The sequence below is a fragment of the Tasmannia lanceolata genome, unplaced genomic scaffold (genome assembly GCF_043159265.1).
Source record: "Tasmannia lanceolata isolate RefF3 unplaced genomic scaffold, GAP_Taslan_0.1 ptg000018l, whole genome shotgun sequence".
Lineage (NCBI taxonomy): Eukaryota > Viridiplantae > Streptophyta > Magnoliopsida > Canellales > Winteraceae > Tasmannia > Tasmannia lanceolata.
In genome coordinates this window covers 28,946,988-28,958,782 of record NW_027518695.1, presented here as the reverse complement: position 1 = coordinate 28,958,782, position 11,795 = coordinate 28,946,988, and the positions used below count along the sequence as shown (strand labels likewise).

Sequence of the window (11,795 nt, the reverse complement as noted above, 5' to 3'; positions counted from 1 at the left end):
AGGGTCGGCTTTCCTATGATAAGTCCATTGCATGCATGCAGTGGTAGGCTCAGTTTCCCTTAGCATGGTCTCCGATCCAATATACCGGTTGGTACGGGGATGCGGGGTCCATTTTTATACCCAATTGGGTACGAGGCTAAGAGTTGGGTATCCCTTGCACAAAATCCAATCCATTGGAACATTGAACAGACCGTCTTGAGGAGGAATTCCTGGGCGTAAGAGGGGAAGTAGTGAAATGCAAAATGCAAGTAAGTTATGAGTGCGTGCTTTGTTTGCCCCTAACGAAAGATGTAACAAGTCAAGCATAAAAATAGAAAACTGTAATAATACATGAAACATTACTAATATATAAGGGGCATTACATTAAAAAGAATTAAATGACATAAATGATGCACAATCAATCAGGCTTCAAGTTATGCATTAAAGCAGTACGATAAGATTAAAATTTAATTAACATTGTCGGAGTACAATAGTAGAATATTTTACTAAGAAACATCTGGGGATTACATAATTAACCATTACATAGACCGGATACTCATCCCGCAAAATACAGTATCAAATAGAAATCAATCACACCCTTGCAATGCTCCTAGAAGCACCAGTTTCGTCACCAGTTCCGAACCATTCTCAAAAATACTTGTACACCTCTCCAATAGCAGAGGTGTTTTCCCTCTCAAGGGCGATGATGGTTCACCGATTTCAATCACTAGCAATCTCAGTCATTGTCTTCGTTTTCAAGGGATCGGGCCGAAAGGGTACTACAACATCTGTCGTCGCTATGTGATGCTGGGCTCCATAGTACTGTCGAAGGATCCGCTGAGGCAGATAAAAGGAAGTGCTCTGAAAACACATTATCCGAATGCACTTTTGATCAAAAGTCTCAAGGACTGCAGAGCAAATCGGCAACCATGTGAGAGTCCATTCAATGTCCGTACTTCCGTGGCCCTCAAGCCATATAACCCAACTGCCAGAAGCAACGAATGAAACCAACACCTTCCTAGTATTTAAATTCATCAACCAAGGTCTTTCCGGCAAAGGTGGAGCCAAAATTCGGAATTTATCCACTAACCAGACCTAAATAAAAAAGAAATTCCAGAATAATTATCCATAATCAAGCACATACAAGCAATGTTTCATAAATCATCAGATACTTACATAGTGACGGAACTTCCAAAAATGTCGGATCTAGGAGATCGGCAAGTTCTATCCATGCTATCAAAAAGTTCGGCCAAGACAGTAAGAGATAGATTTGCGCGTGGACACGTTGACAAACTTGATCGACCAAGTTTGCAAAATATGAAGGGATCAAGTCCGATGACTCTAATCGGCAAGGAAAGAGAAAAGTTGGATAAGCACATAGTGCTATGGCATTTTCACAGCACCATCGATACTTCTCATCCAATAGCTTATTTTGTGAGAAGGCTTCTACTAGCTTGGGCATCAAGAAGATACCACGTGAATCGCAGTAGTGCGTTATTGACTTCTTTGGCTTCAATGCCTTATCATAGCCATGATTAAAGGAAGGCTTGAACAAGGGACCATCGTCGGAAATTTTGAGCATCATACAAACATTTTCATGAATCGGGAAAAGCTCTTGCCTTCCAAAACGAAAGACATGCATGTCGAGATCCCAGAATTTGATCGCGGCCCGAATCAAATCCCAATCAACACGAATAGAGGCAAGAAAGGGTAAGGTGCATAGTCCCACGCTACCAAGATTAATGACTTCCACGGAAGTCAACCCATTGATCTATGCCAACAAACCATTGTCGGAGCCTTGAGCCATCCCACTCTCCGCCCTATATGTTTTGGAATTTGGATGATTGAGAGCCGAGTGTGAGTTCTAAAACAAGCAAATCCTATTACAGGAAAATCCATAAAAAAAATACAGGACCTATTTCCATAATAAGTTTATAACGCTTGATGTATGTCTTCGCCGCAATCTCAAAGATTCATAAATTAACTCTTTCTCTTCACTCCTTGAAATACTATCAACGGTCTATCTATCTCCCCACGTGCCAGATAAATGGATATGGAGCCCTGACTCTCAGGGTGGTTTCTCCATCAAGTCTTTCCACAAGTGTCTATCCGATGGAAATTGCATGCAATCTCGCCATTTTGCGTAATGGAGACCGTCGATTCCCCCACAGATTGTGGCGTTCGCAAGGATGGTGTCCCACCGGTGTATTAACACCTGTGACCGTCTTAAAAAATGATGTTTCCAACTCGCAAGCTGGTGCGTACTGTGTCACAAACAAGAAGAATCATTGGATCATGTCTTCTTAACATGTCTATATGCTTTCGCAATATGAATGGCAATTTTCAAATTTTTAGAGATGGCCTGGGTGTTGCACAATGGAATCTCGACGACACTCCCTAAATTGGGATGGTGCATTCAACGGCTGTAATGGTGACTCCATGTGAGCGGCAATACCGTAGCGATTATTTGGTACTTATGGAAGGAGCGGAACGGTAGGATATTCGAGGAGACTTCCAAGTCGTGGTACCGAGTTGCCTTTGAGATCAAGATTGCGATTTTTACTGGGGTTAAATCTTTGGTGGGCATTTCTTATTCGATTGGGGAAATATTAAGGAATTGGAGTGTGGTGTTGATTGAGAAGAAGCCCTCGTCTAAAGCTGCACCGCGTTGGGAGGCACCACCGGAGGAATGGTTTAAGCTTTAATTTTGATGGAAGCTCTATGGGAAATCTGGGTGCCGCGGGCATCGGTGGAGTTGTTCGGGACTGCAACAGCAACACCATTATGTCATTTTCTGGCTCGGCTGGAGTCTGTGATGCGAAAGTGGCGGAGGCAAAAGCCCTTCTATTTGGTCTGAGGTGGTATGAATTGCATAACCTTGGCCCGCTTATAATTGAAGGCGATTCTACCAATGCCATCGCGTGGGCATCGAATCGTGCGGTTGGGCCTTGGAGATTGTTAGGAACAGTGGATGAGATTCACGATCCGGTTCGCATAATCCGGCCATCGGTCACGCACGGACGACGGTCTACAAACTCGACTGCGGATGCTCTTGCAAAGGATGGTGTCCACCGCGACCACTGATGAGCACATTTATGTGTGAATTTGTGGTACTAAAGCATGCATATTTAATAATTGAAGCGGTACTACTAAGATATTTTTCTTGTTTTTGGTGTTTCAGGTTGTTTTCTAAATTTTCACGGAAAATATAGCTTAAAAGATGGAGTTTCAAGGGAAAAAGCAAAGCTTGGAAAACATGAATCAGAAACAGGGTGGTGTCAATATCAATTTGCAGCTACAATTGAAAATTCTGAAGATTCAATGTTGACCGAATGAAAGAAGGGCCCACCAACTGGACGGATGGGATAATTCTATGGTATTGGGTTCATTTTAAAGAAATAGAAGTGGGGTCCACTCTTAGGTGGTTGACACATGTGGCATACACCATGCAATCTTCTTATTAATCCTTTGACTATTCTCATCACCCTATACCCTCACCATGGCCCACACTTACATGTATCAACCCAACAGATAAGTGCTGTTTTGGAATTATCCCATGCACATATACCATGATCTCACGTGAAGGAGATGCCATTAAAGAAGAAAAAAAGTACACAATATTATAATGTTGTGTGTCCAAGATTTAACTTGTCCAATGGGCTTGTAAATGAACGGTGTTGATCATCTAACTACAAATGGGCGTGCATCACTTTTTGGTAAAAAAAGGGAAAGCGGGGTCTACTGATTTATTTGCCATGGGTTGGCAACTTCCAACGTTTTTTTTAAGAAGGCTGCAAGGTGACACAAGAAATTTTAGTATCTTCCTATTCACGTACAGTGGGCATGTGTGTATACCTCTATTCGTTTTTTTTATATGGGTGGGACCCACTTTTAAAAAATATTGGCAATAAAACACACATCTAAAAATACAAGAGGCTTGTGTATTTTAATTAGAAAGATCTTTTGGAAAGTCAGTAGCCATGCAAGCCATGCACAACTCTAAATAGAAGCTTGAATTTCATAGAAATACATGTGGGACCCACTTGCTAACTTGGAATTTGCTTTTTGGCAATATATGCATGTTCCAAACACATCAACCATTCCCACGGTTTTTATTGGAAAATAGTAATTTCTATTTGAGTGTATGGCAAATACATGCAAGTGGGACCCACATGCAGCCGAGATAGCAAGAAACCAAAACAATAATGCATGCATGCCTCTATTTGATTTTTCTTTTTATATACGTGTGGGACCCCCACTTGGAATTGCACTTACATGCAAACTTGTTTGATATAACTGCAGCGTTTTCCTTTGCTATGAAAATAGCAATTGCTAGTCATAGACGTGGGACCCACTTACCATTTAATAGAAGTATGATATTTTGTCCTCTTGCCAAAATTTCAACCACATACTAACTTTTCTTACTTGTTTATATATTATACAGGTGGGACCCAAATTGAAGAAAAGCAAGTGTTGCCAAAATCTCCACTCATGTTCTCACGTTGAAAAGTAAAAAAGGAGAGAAAAATATTACCAAAAAAGGGTGCCAAGTTGGTAAAATCATGAGAAAAGAATAATAAGTTTGTGCAATTATCAACAAATGGTGAAAGTTGATAAATTGCCAAGGATAGGTGGGGGTTGCCAAAAATACAAGAAAATTGCCAAGTTTGTGTCTTTTCTTGGGTGTTGAAAATATAAGGAGATTTTCTCTATATATTAAAAAAAAAGGCACTCTCTACAGACTCTCTATTCTTTTCTTTTTTCTCTCCACTACTCTCAAGCTTTCTCCCTTAGGTTTTCTTGTTCTTTCTTTTTCTTTTTCTTTTCAACTCTCAATCCAAGGCATCATCATTCACCATTCAAACTCAAGGTGACATTGAAGCTTGAAGGAGGAAGATTCAACCAAAGTTGGAGGAGAAAAAGACTAAGTTCTATTTAATTTTTGTTATTTATTTTAAGTTCAATTTGATAGAATTTTGTTTCAATTCAAGTTAGTGAAGAAGTAATTAGTTTTTGTTTAATTTTCTTTCAAGTTCTATATGGCAATTCTTCTCCCATCTATCTCGTTTATTTTTATTTTTCTTCCCTTCTTCATGAGTAACTAAATCCTATTTACTTAGGGTTTAGTTGAAACCATGGGGAATGAGAAATATTTACAATTAAATCAATCTACTCAATTGAAAAATTGTGTAGGATTTTGTGTTTGGAAAATCCCAATCATTCATGCCATTGGCTTTCCCCTTTCGTATGAATGATTGTTGATTAACAAATATAAAGTTCTATATAATCAATGTAAATTGGAGAGTGGATTTGATTAATTACTTATAAGGAATGACATCCCTTTGATCTTATTCCTTATTGACTAGTTAATCGAATTTTCAACCCAATTCAAGAGTTGTTTTAATTAATCAATTTAATCCAAACCCATGGTGGATTCTAACCCTAAGTAATCTTTTATATTGAATTAAGGTTTTTACACTATTCCAAATTACTTTCGCAATTTTTCAATTAACTTAGGCCTTTTAGAATTTTAGTTTTCTAATTAGATTAGATAAGTAGTTAATAGAGATCATTAAAATTTGGTACACTTTGCCTAAATTAAGATTTTCAAATCAAGATCGTAGTTGAATTTGATTCTTAGATTGAATAGAATGCACGCTTATATATAGTGTTGGCTCCGAGGTCTAAGTCCACGGAAATCCTGAGTCTATTCCAGGCAACATTATATCATAGCTAGTATTCTAATCGGTAAAAGAATAGGATTGACAACTAGATTTCTCTTCCTTGAGTTCGACCCGTATTTACACGATCCGTGCACTTGCGGTTATTTAATATTTCAATCAACCACCACTGTTAATTTCGTGGATACCAATATGGCAATTACATAGGCCGCTATATATCTTTGTAAATGCTATGTTCTTTGGCTGTGGGGACTCCTTGTCCCCTATGCTCTTGCATCTGTACTTGTTGCTTTTTGTATTAATAAATAGTAACTTTAAAATTAAAAAAAAAATACTTGATGTACATAACTACATATAAACAATTCTTAGTTACATACTTACATTGTGGTAAGAAACTAAAACATAAGCATGGAGGTAAAAGAAAAATAACTAACAAAGTAAACTAACCTAACAAGTATCAACTATCAACTATCAACTAACAAAGTCATCATACATGATAAGCATAAGCAAAAATAAAATAAAACAACAGTTCTTTAACTACTAATGCCATGTTTGAAAACGATAAAAAAAAAAAAAAGGAAAATGGTGCAAAAAGAAAGAAAGGGAATGAAAAGATTAAAGTCAGGGATCAATTATGGGGGTGGTGGGAGTGAAGATGGTGCAATTTCGGGTCATAGAGGAATGAAATCAGCAGGGAGAAAGGGGAGGCTCACCTTTAAACTGTGTTCCTAATGAAGATTATCTCTTGGAACTCAAATGGGTTGGGGACTCTGGGGAAGAAACTTCAAGTGAAGGAGTTAATTAACAGGGAGAAGCCTGATTTGATTTGTATTCAAGAAACAAAAATAGAAATAATATCTAGGACTTTGATGTTATCCCCTCGGTGGGGGCATCTAGAGGCATTGTGGTAGCTTGGAATGAATCCAGTTGGAAAAAGATAGAAGTATGGAAGGGGAGATTTTCATTATCTGTGGCTTTTAATAAGGTTGGAGAAGCATCTCAGTGGCTATTTTCTGGAGTTTATGGTACTGTTCTTCGGAATGAGAAAGAGGCTTTTTGGGAAGAATTGATCAAGGCTAGAAGAAGTTGTCCTCATCCATGGTGCATTGGTGGAGACTTTAACGAAATTAAAGCCGTAGGGGAGAGGCTGGGGTGTAATAGATCTAATCAAAATATGATGGTATTTGCTAATTTCATTGCAGATTATGAGCTTATTGATGTGCCCTTATCTGGATCATTCTTTACGTGGTCTCAAGGGGATAGCGGTTTGGATCGTTTTCTGTTATCGGGCTGAGTGGTTGGCTTTGGTTCCGGATGTTTACCAACGAGCTCTAATCCATTCGGTCTCGGATCATTGCCCAATTTTGTTAGACCCTAGGCTGGAATCTTGGGGTTCGCCCCCTTTTAGATTCAAAATAGCATGGCTTGATTACCCTCAGATGTTGGATAGGTGGAAGAATGGTGGAAGGCTTGTTTGGTGGAGGGTCAAGCAGGTGTTGTTATTGGTAAAAAGTTAAGATTTATCAAGAATAAACTTAAAGTTTGGGTCAAAGAGAAAAACGAATTGATGGCTGCGAGGAAGCTTGAATTGGAGTCCAGGTTGGTGGAGTAGAAAGCTTTAGAAGAAAGTGGTTTGGGGGGGGGGGGGGAAGAGGAGTGGGAGGAATTGGGTCGGTTGAAGCAAGATCATCAAACCATTTTGCTACATGAGGAAATTACTTGGCGTCAAAAGTCTAGGATGAAGTGGCTATCAGAGGGAGATAAAATTTTGCTTTCTTTCATGTTATGGCTAGTGTTAGAAGAAGATACAATAGAATTGAAATGTTGTACGAGAATGGAGATATGGTGTCCAGTAAGGAAGGTATTACTTCTTCAATCGTTAATTTTTTCTCTGCCTTGTATACAACTGAGAACATAGTCCGCCCCATCCCAAAGGGTGTGGAATTTGGGAGTTTATCTTTAGAGGAAAGCTCCAAGTTGGATAGGCCTTTTGGCGAGGAAGAGGTAAAAGCGGCTCTGTTTTCCATGGCTAGGGACAAGGCTCCTGGGCCAGATGGGTTATGTATTGCCTTTATCCAGTCTTGTTGGCCTTTTGTGAAGGATGATATCTTAAAAATTTTCAAAGAATTTCATGAGGGGACTAGTCTTGATAAAGGTACGGGAGCTACTTTCACCGCCTTAATTCCTAAGATGGAGGGAGCTTTAAAAATTTCTGAGTTTCGGCCCATTAGCTTGGTAGGTTGTCTTTACAAGCTCTTAGCCAAAGTCCTAGCAGATCGTTTAAAAGTAGTTCTTCCCAGCATCATTTCAATTAGTCAAAGTGCTTTTGTTTGTAATAGACAAATTTTGGATTGTTCTTCAATTGCTAATGAAGTTATTGATTCTTATTCGAGGAATGGAGAAAAAGGGGTGGTTTGTAAACTGGATATGGAAAAGGCTTATGATCGTGTTGAGTGGAATTGTGTGGACTATCTTCTTGGGAGAATGGGCTTTAGCAGCAAATGGAGAGATTGGATTAGAAAGTGTGTCTTCGGCGTGGTTTTCTGTTTTGGTTAATGGATCTGCTAAAGGCTTCTTCAAATCTTCAAGGGGATTAAGCCAAGCGGATCCTTTATCTCCCTTTCTCTTCGTAATTGTTGCGGAAACCCTGAGTAAAATGATTCAGAAGGGAAGTGACAAGGGTTTGATAGACGGTTTCTGTATTGGGAAGGATCAGGTGGAAGTTTCACTTTTACAGTTTGCTGTTGATACTCTTCTCTTTAGTCTTCCGGACTAGATCAAATTATTGAATTTAAAGGCTATTCTTCGCTGTTATGAATCGATTTTTGGGCAACGATCAAATTTCCTTAAGTCCAGGTTATTTGCTTTAAATACTTCTTTGGAGGAAGTAAAGAATTATGCGGTAATTTTGGGGTGTAAAGTCGATTCTTCTCCTTCTTCATATCTTGGTCTTCCACTGGGTGTGGGTAGACCGGGTAAAAATCTTTGGGAACCGGTAGCGGAGAGAATAGAAAGAAGATTGGAAACTTGGAAGAGAAACCTCGTTTCGAAAGGGGGAAGATTAACGTTGATAAGGTCGGTGATATCTAACATTCCGGTTTATTTCTTACCCCTTTTCAAATGTCCTGTAAGCTTGGCTTTGAGAATCGAGAAGATTCAAAGAAGATTTCTTTGGGGAGGAGCAAACATCAAAAATGGAATTTCTTTAGTCAAATGGGACAAGGTATGTACTCCAATAAATAAAGGAGGTTTGGGTATTAAAAGGATTAAGGGATTCAATAATGCCTTATTGAGTAAATGGTTATGGAGATTTGGGGAAGAGGATTTATCTCTATGTGTGAGGGTTATTGGAAGTAAATATGGGTTTCTGTCAGGGAATTGGGAATCAGATGACTCTTATGTGAAGAGGGGAGTAACAACTTGGAGAGATATTCTTGGTCTTAGGCATGAGTTCAGAAAGGATTGTTGTTTCAAGGTGTATTCTGGCCATAGGATCAGATTCTGGCTTGATGCGTGGTGCTCTGAGGATCCATTGAGCTTATTGTTCCCAGAGTTATTTTCGGTGGCTGCTGACAAGGAGGTGCTAGTGAGTGAGTGCTTTGAAAGAGTTGAGCAGAAGGTAGTGTGGTGCCCGAGATTTAGAAGGAACTTCTTTGAGAGAGAATTGTCCTCCCTCTCGAATTTGTTTGTGGTCATTGAAAAATGTTACATAAAGAGAACGGGATCGGATAAAAGAATTTGGACTTGGTACCTTTCTGGTGTTTTCTCTGTTAAGTCGTTTTATGCACGGTTGGCTTCTGTTGAGGAGGACAGCTTATCGGCAAAGGTTTGGCCTTTTCATTCCTCTAATGTAGTGAGATGGATTTCAGGCTCAGCGACCCCCCCCCCCCCGCCAACCCCCCACCACACACACACGGCGAATTCTTAGCTTAGTTGAGGAGATTTCAGATTGGGTGCTGCGATCGTCTGCTTCTTTTGTGCATATTAGGAGATCTGCTAATGGCGAAGATGACTCCTTAGCCAAAGCTGGCATAAATAGATTGGCCTGGAATGGTTTGATTATATGCCGCCATAATTATATCTTTGTAATTTTTTCCTTGTTTTTCCTTTTTCTTTTCCTTTCCCTTGTATTTCTTAGTGGACCATCTCGGTTCCTTCTTTCAATATATTGCCATTTCAAAAAAAAAGAAAAGAAAAGAAAATGATATCAGCCGTTCAGCTTCAGCACAACCATGTTTAAATAATTTCACAGTTCATCTTGTCTTTTTTCTTTTCTTTAACTACTTACAGACCTTATAGTCCCTTGTTTTTCAAAAAGTACTGTACGGAGTCTACGGAACACATCATAGGATGATCCAAAGTCCAAACCGTCCATGTGATGTTAATAGGTTGGTCCCCAAAAATCATTTCCATAGGATGATCCTAGCCCTCAGATCTAAAGAGCTATCCATAATATGCAGTCAGAGGGCTGGGATCATCCTATATAAATGATTTTTTGGGCACAATATGGCCCATCACATGGACGGTTTGGATCATCCTGTAGTATTGTCCGTACAGTACTTTAAAATAAATACGGGACTATAAAAAAGTTAAAAACTCCTGTAATACTAAGGCCCTGTTTGGATTTGCAAGAAAAACATTTCTGATGGAAATCTCTTCTCCATAATTTTTTTTTCTTTCCAAAATTTAGAGGAAAATGATTCAAGTTAACTTTTTCTCAGTAAAAAACAAAAAAGCAGTAGGAAAAAATAGAAATAATTTTCCTTTCCAGACTTTTCCAAAAAAATTCCTGCAATCCAAACAGAAAAGACAAGATGCTTTGTGCAAATATCAAAATTTGGTAGTGTTTATATCATTTCCAAAAAATGGTAACGGATACAGTTAGGATATATGAAGGTGGAAGAGCAATTTTAACTCCAAAAGCATTAAAAGTTAACGATTTCTGTTAAAAGGAGGCAGAATAAAGAAGAAAAAACAGGTGGGTTTGTGCAAATATAAAAATATTAGGATTTAAATGTGAAAAAACCAGAAAATTACCTCCTTCTCTCCTTCTTCTTCTTCTTCTTCTTCTTCTTCTTCTTCTTCTTGTGCGTAATCCTCTTCTTGTTCCTCTTTTTTCTTGGGCTAGAGTTTAAATGAGTGGATTTAATCGTAAAAATAAAAAAATTAGGGACGAAGAGCAAGCTCAGTGAAAATGAAAAAGCTTTTTTGGCTAGGCTTAGGGTAAAATGTATAGAGGTATTTATAATTTTATTCTCAGTGAAAAAGGGTTTTAAGTAAATGACCAAAACACCCCTTTAAAAGAGGTAAATGAGTCATTTGAGGGCATTTTCTATAATTTTTTCACGTAAATTCGCAAATGGGGAATCGAGACGATTCCCTATTCCAAATGCGAATCGGGGAATCATGATTCCCCACTCTGCTGGGCAATTCCTGCTTCCTTGATGCATCCAACCCAAAAAAATATGCTTTCGACTTCGGGTGTCCCAGCTCAAATCAAGTCAGCCCCAAATTCTCCCTATGGACCAAATTGAGGGAAGCTTTACACAGACTTAACACTTTTATTTTTTGAATGGTTTTCCACAAACTGAACACTGACGCCTCTTTACAACAAGATCGGGCAGCTATTTGAGGAATTCTACGGGACTCAGAAGGCCACATTCATGGTATCTTCTCCATTAACACTAAAGTTGAGGAGATCTATGCGCTTGAACTGAACGTCATCCTCCAAGGGACTCGCCTAGCCATAGACAAGAAAGTTGAGAACCTATGGATTGAATCTGACTCTTTAGGCATTGTCAAAATTATAAAAGACACCTACAAATGTGCGTGCTGGAAAGCACTGACGGTAGTGAGGATAAAGAACAATATTAGCCACTTCAAGAATTGAGAGATAACCCATATAGGGAGAGAAGCAAACGTCGTTGCAAATTATCTACCCAAGGCTGACTGCCCGTGTAAAAGGCGAAAACATCCCTCCTCCTATTGTCCCTCCTCTTCTGGATGTTGTAAACTCATACAGATCCAAGTATCTCTACAAAAGGATGAATTTTTTATTATAAATGAACTGGTAAGGGTCTGACATGGTTAAATAATGAGGTCCGACTTGGTAGGGCAAAACTCGGGCTTGAACGA

The 11,795-nt window shown here is 39.0% G+C and overlaps 1 long non-coding RNA gene across 1 annotated transcript; it reads right to left on the bottom strand.

The window, feature by feature from the left end:
• Positions 1–462: 462 nt before the first annotated feature.
• On the bottom strand, positions 463–9,544 carry LOC143851365 (uncharacterized). The gene is made up of 2 exons (XR_013236304.1): positions 9,412–9,544; positions 463–1,074 (listed from the first exon to the last, which is right to left on the bottom strand). It is a non-coding gene; the product is annotated as an uncharacterized LOC143851365 (long non-coding RNA).
• Positions 9,545–11,795: the final 2,251 nt, after the last annotated feature.